Source organism: Cyprinodon variegatus, unplaced genomic scaffold, assembly GCF_000732505.1.
Source record: "Cyprinodon variegatus isolate N-32 unplaced genomic scaffold, C_variegatus-1.0 Scaffold113, whole genome shotgun sequence".
Lineage (NCBI taxonomy): Eukaryota > Metazoa > Chordata > Actinopteri > Cyprinodontiformes > Cyprinodontidae > Cyprinodon > Cyprinodon variegatus.
In genome coordinates, this window is record NW_015150566.1 from 79,486 (window position 1) to 101,345 (window position 21,860).

The following is a 21,860-nucleotide window of genomic DNA, read 5'->3' on the forward strand; positions in this document are numbered from 1 at the left end:
GTAGGCAGGGATCTTCTGTAGCAGTCTGTCCAGCATCCTGCTGTTGACAGCGCCATTAGTGATCTATTATAAATATTAAAATAAAAACAAACTGAAGCGATCTATAATGCAGCTTGTCTTTTTACCTCACTTAATTGAGGTAAAAACCTCAGTTAACTGTAGCTGCAGTCAACTACAAGGTCTAGACCACCTCATAATAAGCTCCACCTTTGAGGAAGTTAACATCACCATCTGCAGGTGAGGAACAGGAGACAATCTGCAAGCTCAGAGGAGGAGACCAGGTCCACAGAGCAGAGATGAATTACTTACCCCTTCTGCTCTCTGTTTTTCAGTAACATTATTCCCACTGCAATGTGCACGCTAAGAAGGCCTGACATAAGCTCTGCTGCTTGTTCTGATTTAGGATTCTCGAATTAGTGGAAGCTCAGACATCACACTTTTTCGTCCCAATTCATCACCCAAATCCACAAATCTTGTAGTTAGCTTGCAAAACATGCCTGCACAGCAGTGAAGACAGAAATCTGCACTCTTCCCTCAGAGAACAGCTACATAGTTTTTGTTCCATTACAGCTGTAAAATTGTCAAAACCTACTACAGCCTTACTGTAACTCCAGACTGCCCTCAAGCTGTAGGCTAGCTTTATGTTCCCTCTCTCAACATGACAAGGTACAGACCAGGATTAGAAACCATGTTTGACATTGCCTGGGGCTGCATCACTCTGGAACTACTCCACTAGAGGTTCCCTAAAAGCTCTAATTCAGGGAAAAATCAGGCGAACCCTGCCAACAGCCTTTTCACTATCTGCTTTTGAGACTTTCAATATGCGGGAAGCCTTTGGCAATTTCAGTTAAACTTTTATTGGCTGTTTTAAGTGGCTACATTCTAAAATATTCAAACCTTTAGTTTTATCTCATCTGTCATTTGTCTGCTTATCTAGGACCGAGGTAGTGGAGTAGCAGTCTCTCCACAGCAGGGCTGGCCAGCCGAGAGACATAGTCCCTCGAAGTCAAAGTCAAAACCACCGCAGGTGACTCGTCTCGATGTGGAGAAAATGTGGATCTCTCCAAGCCTCTCCTAGAAGGCCGAGCTTTTTAATCAATCTGTAAAGTAGCGCCCGTCTACCCTGCAGAGGAAGCCATTGAAAACGCTTGTATCGGTTTTCAAGCTTTACTTTTTAGTGAAAATGTAATTGGTGCTATTAGAGATCATTTTACTGCTTTTGTGTTAAAGCCAACTGCTAAATAATGAATATGTTCTCATAAAAATGTAGTCCTGAACATTTCAGAAGTCATTAAAATAAATTCTCAGCATAGCTAAACCATTTTTAATGTTTAAGAGGCCTAATAATGATGTTTTACTGTTCCCCCTATGTTATGTTTCCTGCTACCCCTGATAAAGATCTGAAAAATTCATAAAATATATAAGATTTAATGTCTTTTCAAAAATTTGGTGATTAAGTCAGCCCCTAAACAATATATATTTTTTTCTGTGCTATTGACCTTTATTTGAAAGTAAGCTGACAGGGAAAGTGGTTGACAAAGAGCCAGAATCCATCCCCCAATTGTCAACGGGAACCTATGATGGACACTTCAAAGCTTCTATACATGGGTCACAAAAATTACCCATGTGCTAACGTGGCAACAAACTCCTGAGGCTCATTGCCCTATAGAGGGACACCATAGCCAGCAGGGAAAAACCCATCCAATAATGAGGGTGATCTGGTAGACTGTCCAAAGTTTAAAAATGCAATGTCAGCACACAAGGACCCATAGTTTGCACAATCTTGGTTCCATTTGTTTCCAAATAAGCTATTTCAAAACCTTTGTGATGTAAAAAAAAATATATGCAGGACAGACCAGCTGTGAAGCTCATACGCTTGTTATTGGTGGTTGAAGCTGTGGTCAGAATGGGCAGCCTGACTGCTCTGTAGCTATGCAGTTCCACCTCTGTCCCTGCCTTAGACTGCTTTTAATAGATACTGACCAGGAACTGCTAACAGGAGCCGTAGTTTAGTGATCTCAATTAGACCTTTTTTTTTTTAAATTCACTCAAATCCCTTTTCCATCTTTAGACGAATCCGCTTTGAGGACATACTGTAATTCTTACTCAGTGGCTAATAATCCCACCCACTATGATGAGGAGGGAATTCAGTCATTTTGTTTCTTTCCTCCGGGGCTCTAAGACATTCAACCGCACACATCTATGCTTATTTTAAGAGATTAAAAAAAGTTATAAACTCATTTAGATTTTATCTGTCAAAGCATTTTAAAAAAGAGCGATATTTTGATATAGCAGTTAATTTTTCTTGGTTTAGATGACATCAGAGAGAAGAAACCTTCAGCTCAACCACTGATGATGTTTTCTTTCAAGCTTTGCTTCTCTGTTTGTACACAAGTGCTTCAGAAATGCATTTAATCCTGCGCCCAGGCACAGAGACGCGCTGCCGTCAGCACTTATGCAGTCACAGCACTGTCTCTGCTGGCTAATAAACTTAGGAAACGCCAGACCAGATTTATTTACTAAGCACAAATTAGAAGCGGGGGGCAACTGTTGGAGAGAGTGAGTTTATGAGGAGCTGTGACACACTGTGGCTGCGCTCATGCTGACAGATCCTGCAGCTGTATCCAACAGGGTCATCCTGACTGTGAGATTGAGGAGCTTTGGGCTTCTTTTTTTACCAATCGATCTACATCAATAAATGCAGCTGAAAATATATTATTTTTCTTTTAAAACTAGTATAAAATACAAATGGAAGGATATACACACAAATAACTTATTAAATTACCATTGTTAAGTTTCGATAAGAAGAATACATATATAAAAAAATTATTTTTAATTGCAGAATGGGGATGATTCCTCCCTTGACCATCGTTCTAGATAGTCTTTTTTCTTTAAGGATGGTAAACCAGATAAAAACAAATAAAAAAATCTAATGATTCACAAAGAGCTATATACAGACATACTGATGAAAAGTTAAGTGGAAGGAAAAAGTGTAGTAGTTCAAAGATAGAAGATGCGTCCATCTAATAATTCTCCAGCCCCTGATGCTTCTCCTCTCCAGGATGCTGACTTAATTTCTAGCAGAAGTTGGTATCTTCCCACACTGCAAAAGGTACCAGAACCTGTTTCAATCACTGTTTGTGTTTAGTCAGAAAATTTCCTTCACCTAAACCTTGTAGAGAATCTGTTGGTTTTTGCCAAAAGAAAACACCTGAGCCAAGCGAACAATCAAAGCAGCAGTGGCTGCCTGAACATCCCAGCACAACCAGAGTAATGCATCTAAGCCATGCTGCATAGATACAGTGATTTAGACTAAAGGAAAGGAAAATCAAAAAGGATTACGTTAATATCCTTTGCATATATATAGTTGTGATTTAGTTTTACAGTTGTAACATGGCATTCTGTTGGAATGGTGGTTTCTCTACTCCCCTGTTACAACTGAAATAGTCGAAGTGTTTGGTCTTTTTCCCTGTATGTCAGCTATCTTTTTTTTTAGTGACTTTTTTTTTTCATTGTAATCATCAACAAATGGGGTTTTTCTGTAGGATGATGCAATAGCTTCCACTAGATTGGACTATATGCATAAGTGCCCTTTATTGAATGCATATGAATAAAAAATAAATAAAAAAACACTTTGAAACAGCTGTAATCTGTAGTGATCAATATGCATCAAAGGGTTAGCTTTTTTAGTTGGTTCTTTTGTGTGTCTGCTTCTCTCTTTTTAAACCCCAGTTGGCTTCGGCAGGAGGCCCCTCACACTGCGCCTGATTCTGCTGGACATTTCCTCCTGTTAAAACAGAGCTTTTCCATTCCACTGTCGTTGCATGCTTGCTTGTTGTAAGGGCTTCCTGCAGAGTCAACGACGATGCAAGCGAATGTCTACTGTTACGTCCTCATTTGTGAGTGAGTGAATTTTATTAACTCAATGACTTAATTTTGTCAGCTGGGTTTCCTTTGACAGAAAACTGTCTGACGAGTCTGTGGGTATGATTTGATGAGCTGGGAATTAGCAATGTATAAATACATTTTTTATTTCATTGAGCTGCAACTTTTAAACTAAACTGACATGAGCTGTACTCCATGACAACAAACAGAGAAATAAGGGAACACGTAGCCAACATCTCTCATATAACACAGAAACAGTCGCAGAAAACGTTTCAAATGTCTCAAATCCTCAAATGCATTTGAATAGATCAATAATCAAACCTTTTAGACGATGTTGAAATTTACTTTTGTTACTCATACAGCCATGAAAGAAAGCTGCTGTCACATTTAATTAACTACCAGGTTGAAAATCAAACCTCTGAGGTAATAATTCCTCATTTAGTTTGTGTCCATCATTCTTTCCTGCATCTATCAACGGTAGGTAGACAGAGACAAGAGGAAGACATGAAGGCAGAATGCTGTCTGTGTTTTCATGTGTGGAAACGTTCCCTCTCTGGTAAACAAAAGGCAGGCCTCTCAAGAGGAAATACAAGTTTCACTTTTATTGCTATATATATCAAAGCAAAAGTGTATTTCATGTTTGAGGTGGCAGGATATGCTTCAGGATGTTTGTTTTGTCAATTTGTCCTTGTTCAATTGGTTAAGCAGTGAGCTATAGTCAACCAGAGTCAGCATCACTGCTGTGTTCAGGGCTGATAGCTGAGAGTTTAGAAACGACTACTTTAAGCCAAACTTCAAGGTTTTAAAGCATTAGGCCTTAATAGGTTGTTGCTAAGCGATGGTGGAGAAAACCTTTAAAACTGAAATACTGGAGGAAATGACTTGCAGTTTATTTTACTGTAACTGTCCTCGTGACTTTGTAGCCTGGCATGTCCATGTCATGTTTTAACCCAAAGTTGAATAGAAATAAAAAATGCTTCAGTTAAATAATTCTATAGGACTTACCAAGAATGCCATCCATTTTGGGTTTCTTTTAATGTGCAAATATCTTCCTGGCTAGAAAGACCTGCACAATTATAAAGGTTTAATTTAAATATTTTGCTTCTGCAAAAGTATTAATTCATTTTCAAGATTTTTTTTTCAGGGAAAACAATGCATCTGGGCTCCGAATACATGGTTTTGTTCTTACGGTAACAACGAATCCCATTTGCTTCTTACCGATGGGGAAGATGATGTTTTGCACATAAGCAAAAAAATTACATTTAAGTCTCTGAGTACAATCTTCTGTATGTTTGCTGTGTCTCCTTTGTGGCAAACATGGCCTTTAATAACTGCCTCTAATGTCTTTCTCACTCATCCATATAGACCAGATTCAACAGGTTCTCCCTCAAGAACAGATCCAGCTTCTTCAGAGTTACTAGTGGCTTCCTTGCTGCTTGGAGGTCATTATTAAAAAAGAAAAAGAAAAAAAAAAAGAAAAAGGTAATTCAGGTAACGCAGTAGGCCGAGACTACATACCAAAGAAGTAGCAACATGTATAACAATATATATATATATATATATATATATATATATATATATATATATATATATATATACACATATATATACACATATATAAAGGCAATATGATTTTCTTTTCTTAGATGTAGGTGAGAGCTCCCAAAAATTAGCTTTCAATTTAAAAACCTATACCTTGTCTGTAAGCTACATGCGACACGGCTACATTTTATAGTTGCTGTTTTTACTCAACTTATACATTATCTAAAATCAAATTATAATTGATAAGAAAACAGAAGTTAAGCTCCTATTTATAAAAATATAATCTGTAGTCCGAGATACTGATTTAGGCCAAGCACTGGATTGGTGAAGTCTAAACCCTCTTTCTACAGGAAAAATTAAAGTAACAAAAATGGAGATGAACCTGATATAAAATGTTAGCAGAGGCAGATATTGCATAGAGGTGAAATATGTTACACTCTATTGTTATTTTTTTAAGACAACCATATTTTCTGTAATTCCTCGATTGACTCCCTCTGGTTCAGGAAGAAGACCATTTTATAATAAAAATTGTAATTTCCTCTTTGCCTCTGGTTGCTACAATTTGCAGAGAAACACTTAATTTTGTTGTATTCAAAAAAGGCTACAATTTCTTTAGTGGGAGTGTCTGGTTATCCCTCTGCTCTGAATGCCCTCCAGAGGGGTAAAACTAACTGACTTTTCAAAACATCCAACATGCCAAAATTAACAAAATGTAAAGAAATTTAAGATGAAGAAATGATTTTGCAATGCATTGCCAGGTCAAGTTAAATAAAGGAAAAAGTAAAAGAAGGTAAACTATATGCAAACAAATAAATCTAATAGCAATTATCCTGAGTCTATTTAACTGCATCATGTAAGAGGGACATGGTGGAGCACCACGGTAAAACAATGTGGGTGTAAGAATATTTTCATTTATCAAGCTGCTCAGCATTCAAAAGATTATTATTATTATCAAAGTGATAAAACACTATGCAGCTGCAGATTTGCACAGCCTTTGTTGCAGAGACAAGGAGAAACAAATAAAAGCAACAGCACAGATCATAAATTTAAAACATAACAAATCAGCAGGATACATTTCTATATCAAAAACAAAAAAATAGAAAACAGCAGAGGGGAACTAAGTAGCAGCATTTCTTGTGCCTGGAGGTTTAGAAAGAATCAATCATGTTTACAGTGAACTACTGTGGTTCCTGTATGCAAACTTCACCTTCTGCTTCCTTTGAGATTTTAGAGTTATCAGATGTGTCCAACATGTACAGATGAGGGGCAACATGATGATATCCATGCAACCCTGGACCCCCAGGGGCATCAGGAAAAATCAATAGTCTCCTGCAAGCTTGGAGAGGAGCCTACTAAGTAGAGTCAGGAAGAAAAGAAAAACAATTTTTGGAGAGAACAAGATTGTGTTTTAGCAAAGGAGCCATTATATCTAAAAATAATTAAAGTGGAAATGAACATGTTATAAAACAAAATGAATGGTTTTATTTGGTGGATTGATCATTTATATCCAAGCTGAGCTCTTTGGGCTCTTAAGCATTGTTCCCACGACCAAACTGCTACCCACAGCTACTGAAAAGTCGTGATTTAACTGGTCGTGACAAATATGCTTAGTAACCCAAACAGCTCACCTTGGTAAGAAATTATTTAATTTAATCAAATTTTTCAGCAAAAAATAAAAAATAAACCAGAAATCTTTTCTTTGTCCCCTGATGCTCAAGGTTATGTTGGCGACGGAGAGCATGACGCGTTTCTTCTCCAGAAGACCTTGAAACTAACTGCTGCAGTAAATCAGCTGAGCTGAGTGTGAAAGGCTTTAGCAGAAAACCTGAAAACTACTACCTCCAACATATCTGGTGGTTTTATCATCAAAGTTCCCAACAGTTTTTTTTTCTTATTTCAGCTTTCTGGTGTTTTAGTCCTTTTATATTTTTAACTGTAAAGTCATCACAATACTTTCTCGAAATTTATTGAAGATTTCTACAATGAATTGGGAAAAAAAATTAAACTGGATAAAGGTAAGCAAGGAAGCAAGGATAGACAAATAAACGGTGGATTAAAGAAGGCATTAATTAATTAAAAAAAGGAAAAAGGGAAAGGAAAAAAAACAATTAGTGAAGGAAGGGAAGGAAACAAGGAAGGGAGAAATGAAAGAAACAAGAATGAAAGGTGCAAAAGGTCACAGATTTAGGAAAGATGGAAGGTAGCTTAAAATAATGCAACTCCATCTCAAATGAATTGCTTTAGCTGGTACCAAGTAACAGAAATAAGTTAATCTAACCTAATTTGATAAGTTTAAAAGTTGTCAAGTCAAACTATTTCCAAATAATTCAGATGGGTAACCTAAATTCAATTACTTACCAATTGCAGCAATTGAGCTAAGTTAAAACCTTGGTTTATGCTCAGAAACCAGGTCGTCTATGTGTGTGTCGCTGTTAACGCAGATATGCAACCCCCGCCCCCCACCCCTCCACGGACACTTTGGTGTACCTCCCCAAAATTGTAGGTGACCGAAGACAGTGCTACAGATAGCGTCGCAGATAGTGATGCAGGGAGGAGAGAAACGAGGCCTCTGACTGGTTAGTTCTACATTCGCTCTAGACTATACGTATTTCCTGTTTGGTACCTAATGGCAGAAACTCTGGCTGTAGTGCCGTCCACAACGCCTGGCACACCTACGACACTATCCCAGACACCATGCAAAATGCTAGTCTGTAGCTCTGTGCGACGGTTTGTTGGTTTGCACCCGAAGTCAAAACACGCAGTGCCACTGCCAGTCTTTGGGAAACACTCACGGGTGAACTGTGTGTGATCTGGTGTTGGATGAGGGGTTGTAGACCGCGAACAAGCTCATCAAACCGACACACGGACACCCACAATCCTACGCAGACCACACTTCAAAATTGGGCATAAATCAAAAATATCTGCGTCAAACCTGTGACATGCTGTGGCGGGAGTATCCATAGCCCTTAAGAGGGTATCAAAGCAAGAGAGGAAGAAACCAGGAGAAAAGATGCAAAGAGAGGCCAAAAAGAAGAAAGAAGGGGAAGACAAAGGGAAGGAATGGAGGGCAATAGGGGTGATTATTGGCATGGGTGTTGTGATACGATACGTGTCACGATACTTGGGCCACGATACAATATTATCACAATATTGTGATATCACTATATATTGTGATGTTTTTCCCAGCTATCACAATTAAATGTATAGATAAAAAAAGCAAGTGCTGTATATTTTCATGAGAAGGTTGATCATTAAGTTATTTTGGTATCCATGTTGTTTGGGGTTTGACTCAGTCCACGTCTTCCACTGTAACTGCCTCAACTACAGATATGGTGCCGCGCTGCACAACTCAATCTGCCAGATTGGCAGTGCAGAGGTAGCCCATTTACGTCATTGTTTTAAATAAATTGTTTTTTTGTTTTTTTTAAAATCAATATTAGGAACTAAAAAAATCCAGATTAAATCGGGCACCCAAAAATCGCAATATATCACTAAACCGATTTTTTTACCCACACCCGTAGAGGCCAATAGGATAGGGAGATAGGAAAGAAGGAATGAAGGAATGACAGAAGGGTACAATGAAATCATAACATAACAGGGAACGACAGAGTGAAAAAAGGAAATTAGGATGAATGGCAGAATTAAAAAAGAAAGGAAGGAATGACTCAGCATTTAGACAGGATAGGAATAAAGTCTGGAAAAACAAGCATTTTTTGTAGTTTTTTGTACTTACCGGTATTGGTTTCCTATTCTGTATTAAGCCAACACAAGAAAACAGATTTAAAATCAAAGGCTATAGTTTAGCAGGCTGTGTGGGATCCCTTGATCAACATAGCAGGAGACAAATGCAGAGGAAGTGAGCTTGGTGTCACCACCAGGAGGGGTTGGCTGTGGGTTAGATGGAGGAGGGGGATTGGGAATTATCATAATCACGCTGGTAGGCTCTACAACATGCCAAGGTCACCCTGCTTCCCCACTCTCAGCTCAGTTAGGCCCCCAGGGAGTACATCAGAACCAGAAGCTTCATAGAATTCAAGAGGTCTCACTCATCGAATCCTATGCATCCATGTAAACAGTGGCTCCAAACACAGATATCTGACAATAGTGCATGAGGCACTACAGCAATACCACAGCCACACAGTCCACCAGCATGTCGCCAATGTCACATCTAGCAGGAAATAATTGATATTCAGAAAGCAACAACAACAAACACAAAGGACCATTCATCTTTCAAAGTGGCCGACTGCTCTCCACACAGTCCCACATCCACCTTCAGCCAATCACAGCAGAGGTCAATATGAGTTAGAGTCAAAGTCAGAAAGCCAGAGACCAGAGTCACCTTCCTACAGTGTCCACAATAATTTCAGCTTAGTTTCCTTTATCTCCTGCCCTCTTTTATATTTTCATTCATCTCTCACCTCACTAACTTTGTTTGGTCATTGATGCATTGAAGAATACAGCCATATTCGAACAAATAACAGATTAATCACTATGAGGTTTTATTTTGAATCATAGGGTTCGGTATAAATGTTGCTTGAATAACAGCTGCACTTTAGTCTTTATCTGAGACTAGGTCACAATAGTTACAGCTCTACGGACAAAGGTAGAAAACATTTTTCCCATCAATAGATTCTGCAGAGTCCCGAGCTAAACAGGGGCAAACAGGGATGTAGAGTTTCTTCAGCATGTTTTGGATCGGGGCTGGAGTCTCCTCCCAAAGGAAAATGCCTTGGAAACCTTCGAAGGGATGCGTTCAAGAAGCATCCCAATTCCCTTTAAAGCACAGAGAAAGTACCTGTTCTTCAAGCTAGTAGTTGAGGGAGTTTTCTTCAAGGTTAAGTTCAGTTACTCATGTTTGATTAAGATTCACATAGCATGGCCCCAGGTTGGGGTTGCAACATAAGTGGATTAGTAGATGGAGAGTTGTAATTTTTAACTTTCCTTTCTCCCATCCTACCTAAAATGGGAAGCCAGATTAATAATAAGTAAATCTAAGGTTTAGTTTTGCACATTATTATTATATATTTTAGTGGGTTTGTGAATATACAATACACTAGATAACATCAGAACCCTCCAGACATGAGCAGAAACCATTCCCACCACCAACAGAGGGAAGATGAGAGAACAACATCCTGAAGAACTATGAAAATCATCCCAGATGGGCTATTTTAAAAAACCTTCAAGAAGATACCTGCAGAGAAGGAAGCACCATTAGTCTGATTGATGATTTACCGTTTTATTGACTCCGCTAATCTGCGTTCTTCTTTAAATAGTTTTGAAGTGGTTTCCACAAAAAAATTATTGTGTTTGATAATTTTCAGAATAGATAAAATGGGTCGTGTGCCACCACAATAAATGTTGTTAGGTTAATGGTTAATAATTGGCAGTGATAGTTACAAATTAAAGTCTTTATTGTTTCTAGTGTTTAAACACAACTGGTTCAAGCAACCATAAATGCAGGTAAATGGAGTTAATTGTTGTTAGCTGATAATCCAATTGTTAATCGTAACCATTAAAGACTAATGACCCTTAATCACAATTATCTATTGTACATAAAACATCTGTTGTTGTGAATGATTTTGATTAGAACATTAAATTATTATATATTTAAAAAATAAATATTCATAATAAAATAATGATAATTACACGTAAGTAGGTTTATGCATGCCCTCATCCGACAAAGGCTTGTTCCCATTTGCAGTGTGCATGGCCTTGCATGCCTAATTACAAACTGCAAATTTGTCTTCTTATACAACAGATTCTCCCACCTGAGCTTTGTAACTTTGTAGCTCCTCCAGACCTAAAAAGGGCCTCCTGTCAGCCTCCCCTATCAGCACAATTTAAACATTTACACAACTTTATCTCAAGTGAAGGGGGCTAAATGACAAACTACTTTGAGTTGGTCTATAACACATAATCCTTATGAAATACTTTTAAAAGTGTGGCTGCAGCATAACAAAATGTGAAACTTTGTACGACGGCAAAGTATTAATGCCTCCTATGTTTTAAATAATTTTGTATTTTAGTTTCAATTTGTCATTTTTATCAACAGAAATATAATTAAACTCATTTTAGTAATAAAAAAAATCTAGTTTTACTTATAATAAAAATAAAAAATACACTTTATGATCTGAGTGTTTTTTTTTAAATCAAAGCTGCTTACTTAGAGGCTGTTGTTTTTTCATGATTACTGGAAATGAATTTGAAGCCGAAACAAAACAATAGTTAGAAATAAGGACAGGCATTGTGGGATTCAGGGTAGAAATGTCTCACTGTCGGAGATCATCACTATGCCTCATGACAGAGCTGCTGAAGGATAAAACTGAGTCTGATAAAAGAATCATTTAGGTAATCATCAGGAGATCAGGAGAAAAACAATGGTTCTTGTCTCAACAAAATGAACTTGTTTTCTTGACATGAAAAGATAAAAATACCTCGACTGTTGGCATATTTCCTCACATAGATGAAATCACATTGAAATAAACAGCAAGCATGACTTTACTCAGTTTACTGGCTAAATAAGTCAAGACTGTTGCCATTTAAATCAAACTTTCATTCCTAAGCATTGAGGAATTTGTATCGCTTGTAAATATAATAGTGACTTACATACATCATGAATTTGAATCAATGTTTGCATAAAGTAAGTGAATCAAAACGGGGGAAAAAAACTACAACTATAAAAATCCTTCCCAGAGATTCATTTTAAGCCTTTTAGACATAACAGAACAATCAGAGCATGACAAGCTGTGCAGCCTCTGTGTCTCAACTAAACATTAAACATCAGTGAAAGGACTTCAGAAAGCCTCTTTTGGCCAGGCACCAAGTCCATCTACTCACTAACAGCAGATATAATCTATTTACCTCTCCTCAACATGTGCTCTGAGCATTTATCAAACTATCTCCATTTATCTAAGAGGAATATGGACACAACTGTTAGAAATGTGAGGACTTGGAGCTCTTTTTGAAATTTAATAGAGAACTAAATTAAGACATTTTAACTGTTTGCAGCAGAAACTTGACAATACAGCAGTCCCGCTGCCTGATACCTTGGCCACATTAATCAAATGCTGAAGGCTTAAACAGAAAATGTGACCAGGAATGGTGCTTCTCAGTAATGTCACCGTTAATTAGCTTGCAACAGTGGAGTTATACCAACAAGGAGTCATTTCTCACCTTTCCATTACTAATCCCAGTCCCCCCTCGTGTATCTTCTGTCTTTTGACTGATGATCCACATTAGCATATGTCTGTGTGTACTTGTTAATATTTTTGTAGGATTCTGATATATTCACTGACCTGAAGACAAATAGGCCTCATGGGAACAAAAGCAAAATCTTTAAGTGGCGAGAAAGACACAAGAAATGCAATCTAAAAGGAGAATATAGCTCTACTTAAAGCTACAGTGTGTAATAATTACAGGGATATACAGTCAGAAATGTAATATATTATACATAACTATGTTATTTATCATCATCTACGAGCTCAGCCTCTTAACCTTAATATTTGCGTTGCCTTAGAATTCGTTATTTATAATTACATAGGAGCGGGTCTCGCAGCCATGGAGGCAGACATCTTTGCGCTACGGCAGCGCAGAGCCAACAAACTAGCGATTGCGAGATCGCCAAAACGTCACAACAATGTAGAAAAAATAACGGGTATATTTATTATCTTAAGTCTACATGAAATCTATACCCTACACAGACTAATGAAATACTATCTGTAAAATTATCTATGTAAACAAACCTCATCACTTAAGAAGGTAGGTGATGCGGATGTCATGGAAGACATTTTGTCCCGTAACGCTCGCCGTACTGTTGGGGGGGAGAAGCGGTGGGGGGGGAGATGTTCATGTTGCTGCAGTCTGCAGTCTGACCGCTAGATGTCGCTAAAAGTTACACACTGTAGCTTTAAATCAGTTGCTCTAATTAGTAACAACTAGTTGAACAGAATTTTTCCAACTTAATGCATTTATTTTATTTCTTGTCAAGTAAAATAATCAAGTTTGGTAAAAGATATTCAATTACCGGTGTCCAACTGAAACAATTCACTGCATTTCACTGCAACCATGGCTATAGTTAGGGTTAGCATAAATGCAATTACCAAGAGGAATAGAAGTTAATATGAAGCCCTGTCTGGGTTTAAATACAATTGTGAAAATAACAATTACATAACATATGTTCAAGCTGAAAATCTAATTTTTAGATAAGAAAATGTAATCTAAGAAGATTAGGATTTCTTAATTCAAAACTATCTTATCCCACTGCCATCAGTAACAATCCAAGCATCAACTGATCACCATGCAGTTCTTGACTTAACTGTTGTTGATGAACAATTGACTTTATTTAAACTGCATCAAAAGCAAGCAATAAAGACAACATTTTTATGGCTAACAAATTATTTAAAATGTTCATGTTCTATGCTTAAAAAAACAACTATAGGCCTTGTTTTTTAAAAGGTTTTTCTAAAGTATCTATTAAAGCCCTTATCAACATTTAACATGATGTTAATCAACAAAGAGAGACTGTATTTACTGATAAGGTAATTAACTGTCTGCATTATGTGAACCTGCAACTGTAGTTGCAGGGGAATAATCAGCAAATGTTATGGCTTTTAAAGCAAAGTGCAAAGCAGATGATGAATTATCAACAAGTCCTTTAGTAGACATGTAATAAAAATGTATCACTGTTTTAATATAGTTATTTATTCATAAAAATCTAACAAAAGACTTAATTACTTGCGCATCAGTACACTAAAATAAAGGGTGATCATCATCTACAAAGCAGTAGATATGTTTGGTTACAGCTCTAATTTTCTGTTGAGGGATCTTCATGCTTGATTACAGATTTTTCTTTGTCTCATTATGAAGTCGTGAGCTCTTTTCGGAGCCAACGGCGCTTCCGCTTTTAAATATAAACTGGATGACAAAAAAAAATCTGATAATTCAGAGTGAAAGCTTTGCCCCATACTCTACGCTGTGTCACATTAAAGGCTGCAGAACAAATGCTGACAGGCACCAAAACAGGAAGAAAAATATCACACTCATATCTACGCTGAGCAAAGCAGATTTGCAGATGCTTCTTTCGCTCTTTAGAATGATTTGGATTTTCAAAGGCGTGAGGTGGGAAAGGAGGTAAACGCCCTGAGGCGAACGCTGGGATATGAGGAAAAACATGATGTTTTGGCAACAGATAGAGACACTCAAGAATTTATGACTTTAGCGAAGAAATCTTAAATGCAGAAGAAATGAGAAGAGCATAACAAAAAATGAACCCACTCTTATGTATTTAATGTGAAGCTCAGGAAAGATTTAACTCTGCATAACAATCAAGATGCATCTTGTCCATAAGGACAGAAACTCTGAGTCAAGCTGTTCTGCAGCACAAGTGGAGCTCTTCATCCTCTCTGTGCTGCAGAGCTCTGAAGGACCACTGAGTGGAATCATAATGAACAAGGACAAGGACCAAGGTCTGCAACGGCACCGCTGAAAAGTAATTACAGAACTGTTCCTTTTGTCAGCACAGACTCAAGGACAAACCGTCCAAAGTCGCTCTTTATTCTCAGCTAACACAGAACAGTAAAGAGGTGCTACACCAGACTAGAGCCAAGATTTATAAAACCGCCTCTGGTTGATATTTTTTGATATGTTTCCCACAGAGATATGCGTTTATGCTTTTGAACTACATACGATTATGAAAATAGTTTAATACTTTCATATTATATAAAGAATCTTCAAAAGATGGATCTTTTCCTGTTTTTTAAAGCAGTTCCTGCTGGAAAAGTCCTTCTAGCAAAGTTACACCAAACAGAAAAATGCATAATACCTGCAGCACAGTGCTCCATATTTCCACCCATTGAGTGCAGCTATAACTTGAAAGCCATGTGACCTACAAAAATAACAAGTAACAAGCCTGCAAAGCCACATTATAGAACTTATGAGCAAAAATAAGGCTTCATGAATAAAAACATGAGTGAGCCATAGGCCAAAAATAGTGGGGTCAAGGAAAAATGAATCATAATATAGACTACGGATAATTTATAGTGTCGGGCAGCAAAGAAATGTTGACTTCTGAGAAACAAACTGTTGCAATACATGCCGCACCTGGAGTAGGTTCTTATGTCAGAAAAGAAAAAAACAAACCTCCAGATAGGATCCTGCTTTGCTGCTGCTAAAAAACAACCAGGAACAAATGTAATGTCTTTCCAGCGTTCTCTAAGGGTTTGATCGTCTAAGAATTAGACAACAATGAGCTACTGAAATAAAACAGAAGGCCTTGAAATCCCTTAAAGAACATCCCAGACGATAGGAATAGAAAAATCAGGATGTTCTATCTAGATATTATTATTAGGATAATTATCATTGATGATGTGTGAGTCTATTACACCCTCATATTACCTGCCTGCTGCATGTCAGAACAAATTTTTTTCCTATGTAGTTAAATTAATTAGGACAGTTCCTCTGTCCAGCTATAAAGTTCTAATCTTCATTCTGTACATGGCAAAGATTTAAGAATGGAATGAGAGCGGTGTCCTTGATCTAAGAACAAAGTGTAATATTTTGATAAGGCTGGAACCATGGATGTCTCCTCATCTGCAAACGCGAATGATGTAATGATGTGGGATACTGGAGTTGTATAAAATGCTTCTCTAACTGTGAATCGGGGCCACTTCATGAGAGGTGAGCCTGGTTGGTAAGCGTAACCACCTATAGGTCAAAAGCAACTTCTCTGATATGAGTAGTATTACAATTTCTATAAAAAAAAAAGTTGTCATGTCTCATGGGTATTTAATAAATATACAGTATGAAGCTCTATTTAAAGAGTTTGTACCAAGTGATCTCTTTTCAAGACAAACACAAAGCTTTTCATAACATTATCTAAAAGATTGTTATAAATGATCAGCATTGGGATCTCTGACTGACCGAACTTAACCCTCTGTGCATGTTTTGGTGTAAAGTTGATCCAAACTTACCACTGACAAACTGATATGAGCCAAGCTTAACATTTCCTGGTCCACAAGGTATTTCTTAATACACTTGCAGTGTTTTTTACCCTTTTACAATAATTTTACTATATAGGAAAGGCTCACACATGTTACAAGCAGGTTCCTTTTGGTTTTTGACATGTTTTGTAATGGCCTAGTCAAAGTCTTACCTTAAATTTGATAGAAAATCTGTACAAGACCCAAGGATTGAGATGATGAAAACTATGAAAAGTAAAAATGAATTTGACTTATGTTAAATGCTGTGTAAAGTAAAATTGAACATCAATCAGAGGGTTTAATTTCTATAGTGGACATTAAGACACATGTAAAGAATTTAAAGAGAATCATTTTTCAGCACCCAGATCTGAGGTTCTGACTGTAACTTTGCATGATCCCCTCGATGTTTTATCCTTCTGTTCTTCTAAAGCTGCAGCTTAAATCTCCGAACTGCAACAGCAATTCAAACGTGAGTTAATTCTGCAGAGAAAAAAAACCCTGCATTAGTCTCTCAGATCTTCTGCTGTAGGTTCCATGCTGGCTCACTTTCTTGCTGTCATCAATGCTTAGAATGAATCAAAGGCCTAATAATTCATGAGCAGTAACAGTGTGTGTTCATTCAACTGTAGAGGGAAGCGAGGCGCCGAGTTCTGAGCTGCTTTAACTATATTTTAGTAGACAGAGATCCAGGAGAAGGAAGAAGGAATTTGGATTTTTAGTCAGATGGAGGGAGAAGTTTGACAATCATGTTACTGAGATGTGATTAATGTAGAAAAATATGATTCTTTTTTTCAACAGCAGCCATATAACAGGCTGAAATAGATTTATGAAAAACAGGTCAGGAATTGTTCCAGTGAGGAGGAATGAAGTATTGGAACGCCGTCCTCTCAGCACGGGTTTAATATTTTAAATATAATTGTATGTACGCAGCCTGTATGCTATCATTTGACCGAAGACGCTTCTAGCTATGAATCTAAGCTTATTAAAAACACAGATCTGAATAGAAACAGAATTTCAATCTGAAAAACTCACACAGAGAGAAAAGATAATTAGAAGAATTTATTGATAAGAAAATATAGTCTTTGGCGCTCAGACCTCGGCAGGAACATTCATGCTGAATTATGCTTTAACATGCATGAGTAGATGAATGTGAATAGGGATGATCCCNGAGACGGATCGGCTTCTGATGATGTGAGGTAAGTCAGAGTTTCTTCAATTGAACTTTCGCTAGAGCTTCATGTTAATAAAAAACTAAAATCATTCAGCTTGACTTACTGTGTATTTACATCAGTTTGTCTGACTACTAAACAAGATGGTGGATTTCGCTGTTTCACTGGAGGTGCTTGTGTTAAAAAAGAAAACAGCGCCTGCAGTTTTACTTTGCCAATGTAACCAGTATTTTAGTCCCAACAAAACCAGTAAATGGAACATGTCAGACAGACAATCAGAGCACAGGGAGTAAACAATGAAAACCCCAAAATAAAGTAGGTCACTACAGATATGCAGCAATCTGGAAAAACACACAAACAAAAGCAAAGAAAACAAACAGCCTTTTCTGTTTGGCTTTCTGTGAAAAAAAAAAGACTTATTCCTCTTATTTCTCTGTTTTAATCCCGTATTCTGTCCCGCTCCTATTTATTGTAGAGGTAGATCTCTTTTGAAGAAAAATTATCTTAGGGTAAGAATTTAGAAAAATCCAACATTTGATTTAGGTTAATTTATTCACTAGGGAAAAATCTAATGATAAAACAATTGTTCACATAGAAAACTACCACTGATACATATATTTTAATGTTCCATCTCCATCTTCTTTCTTATTGTCTAAGTCCTCCAGGTGTTGGTTTATTATTTTGTTAATCTAATGTTAGATTCTTTATAATTTCTTGAATTTTGTTTCCTCTATATTCTAGTTTATTTCTCCCCCTTGGTTTGGTGTTTCCATGAAACTTACTTTGACTCCTTTTTTCCGTTTGGGTGGAGGCTTTGAGGACCCAAATGCAGAGCAGGTAGGTGAGTTTTGCTGATTTAATAAAGACAACAGGCAACTGAGGGGAAAATCCAGAAAAATACACAAAAACTGAAAAAAAAAAATTTTATTTGTAAGGGAAAATATCAGAGAGAAGCAAGACTGAGAAAGTAACAAAACAACAAGAAAGTAGCACTGAGTGAGGGCTCTGCTGCTCTTTAAAGTCCAGCACTCTGATGATACTGATGAGTTTCACCTGTGTAGAATACCCAGGTTCTCCACAAAGATCCTCTCTGGAAGAGATGCAAAACTCCCACTCACACACACAGCCCTGACACTTTTGTGTTTATAAGGGTCCTTCTCACCACCTCTCTACCTACCTTCTTCTTCAGCTACTCCTCATTATTCCCTCATTATCACACTTGCTCTCTGTGTCATTCTCAGTATCTAAATCCACTGCTGGTCATTGTTTCCTAACGGATCCTTCCCTTACTTCTTGGTACTCATTGTGCTACCTGCTCAAGGCTCAGTTATACTTAATGTTTGCACCTTATGTGTGGTATTGAGACGCACCGACACAACGTCTGCAGCTTTTGTGTGGCTTTTCGCCACAAACCACAAGCTTACAACACCTAACAATATGAGAAGTAGAAAAAACTGCAGTTTTCAATTCAATTCAATAACAATTTATTAATCCCAAAGGGAAATTCAGTTTCACTACAGCCTGTCCAAGAGGACAAGACACAGATATTATACATAGGGGGGAAAGGGTGCCCGAGGCCTTGCTGACATCAAAGGCCCTGTCCTACAGTTAGGGTATAAAATCACAATGGGTACGGATTCCCAGTGGGAGGGAAAAATATCTTATTTTACAGTTTTTCTTAGCAGGATACAGTTTGAAATTGCAAAAAAACAAAAACAAAAAAACTTCAGAAACAACACAGATACAACAAAGCATGTTGCAGGGGGAATGGTGGAGTGTGCAAAATAAGTCAATGAAGCACTTTTTCCGGGGCCATTGTCCTTGATAGAACGATGTAGTGTAATGCTCATCGACCGGCAGCACATGGACCATGTCTTTAAGGAAGGGAGGGGGGCAGAGGGGATAGCATCATGTTTACATTTAATCCAGGGAAAGTTGAGTAAATAAGGCTTCTGTAGGCCAGTGGGAAACCAGATTGCAGACTGAAACAGATTGTTTGGGTCAGGCTGGCTGATGATTTTTTTTGCCAACCTTGAGAGTTTTTGCTGGTGTCTCAACACGGTGAATAGAACAAATTGATGGTCCATTCTGCCAGATCCAAACTTACAACTTTCTTCATTATACCAATTAACCTCTGAGTCCAGGAACCTCAGCCAGTCTATGATCCTGTTCAAAGATCACATCCAGCAAACGATTCTGCTCCCTTAAAGGGTTAAAGCTGTTATTTTTTTTTTTTACATTGGGCTCTTGATTAACCGTCATTACATCATGTTCTACTCACCCATATGAGTTTTGCGTCATTTGGAGTTGTTCTAAAGATATTCCGTTAGATTATATCCAAGTAACATCTTCCTATGGACAGTCGACTTGAAGGCACAAACTGAACTGTTTATAATTTATTCATTATGATACGCCAGCATTCATAACATTCCCCTTTAACATCTCAGTCTGAGTGTTTATAGCTTGTAGATCCTCTCTTACATGCCAGGCAACCCAAGAATGACCAAAACAGCTGCTAACGTCTTCCAAATTCCACAATATGACAAACAGCAGAAATCCTGTTATCAAAAAACTAGTTATGCACACATTTTCTACGTCCTCGACAGAAGTCATCGGCAGGAAGACAATCTTCCCTTTTTGCTGGGAATTCATTATGTATCTGGAGAAAAGGTCCCTGTCTGAACAGGGAGGGTTCCCCCTTACCCTGTCCTCTCGTCAAAAACATTTGATCAGTTGCATAGAGAGACCAGCTGACCAGATCCACAATTCAGTCTTTTAAGATATGTACAAAGAGACTCCAAAAGAGGATACGACACAGAGCTGAAGCGAGGCAGACAGGGGAGGGAGACAGAGAAAGCATCCCCCTCCACTAAGAGCAAATCAGAAAGAAGAATTACATTTTTTTTTTTTTTACTTTTATTAAAATCTCTTCCTGTCACCCAAGAGTGAAAGTAATTTCTTTCCAAGAGTTCTTCTTGGGTTGGTTTTCTAAGTTTTATTTAAGTAAATCTTATCAATTTATTATTAATTTATTAAAATTTTATGATCAAAATCGATATGCACACAATTCAATACTGTCTGCTCTCCATGTAAACCACGTTGCATGACAGAAAGTCCTTCTTCTCCTAGAGCATCTCAGAAAGTTGGAGAAAACAGACAGAAGGATCTGTGAAATTGTGTCTTTGCCTCTAGATCAATCGGAGTCATGGTACGTCTCCCATGTTCTCTTCTCTTCACCCTAACTCAGATTCCCTAAAACATTAAGACATTTCTCTGTTGATTTGGATCATGATCCTACTGAAAGATGCAATGAGCCATTTAAAGTTTTTCTGATTAAGATTTCAGATTTCTATAATAAAGCATTTTTAAAGAGTTTCAGTTAGAAAGGACGACAGTTGTACTTATATAGCATAGTATATGTTTAGGTTTGAGTTTCATGTCCACCCCTGTGAACAACTCACCAAGCCTTGCAAGAGGCAGATGGACATTTCCTCTGGATTTTTTCCTGAACATAATAATTATACTCAAATTTAAGTTCAGGTCAATTACGGCACTGCAATGAGAAGTATGTTTATTTAAAGGTATAGTGGAGGATTTTCACAAATCTTTGAGAAGACTCACCCTCTCTACTTTTAAAAAACAATGCACATGCACAACTCTGTACCCGCTCCCAAGAGGGAACACCTATTAAACGTGGGCAAGAGCGTGCATGAGCCCATTTCTCCTCAAACAAGCTCTGTTTAAAAGTTGTTGTTTGCATCGCTCATACAAGCTTACTTTCCAAAATAAGATTTGCAATTTTTCCACTATGTCAGACTCACCATAGCTAAGGGAAAATGAGGACAAGCACGTAGGACGACCTTACGTAAACATATCACCAGAATGATTGACAATTAGGAGGACCACTTATTTTGATGATCCACCCGGAAAAAGAACATCCTACACTATACCTTTAGAACTTGATTTTATGGGTAGAATATATATTTTGACTCACTTCCAAACTAAAATCGCAACAGCGAATATGTGGAGAGCCCAAAAAAAGCAGCAAGCCCTGCAAGCAGTGGCGGTTCTAGACCAAATGTACCAGGGGGGCCAGGAGGGGGCCAGCATGTTTTCAAGGGGGCACAGAAAAGCATGAAATAAAAAAACAGGCCAAGGGATTCAAATAAATTAAGATAGCTGCATGAAGTCAAATTTCTATTCAATTAGGTTTCATTAAAATTCTAAATGTCTTAATAGGTCAATATACATTCGGACTTTAGGAATTTTACTTTTTTTTTTATTTAAG

General features: G+C 37.6%; 1 protein-coding gene across 2 annotated transcripts in view; it reads right to left on the reverse strand.

The window, feature by feature from the left end:
* Positions 1-21,860, reverse strand: part of rhbdl1 (rhomboid, veinlet-like 1 (Drosophila)) — a 59,372-nt gene that overhangs the window by 12,680 nt on the left and 24,832 nt on the right. The gene's annotated exons all lie outside the window — the stretch shown is intronic.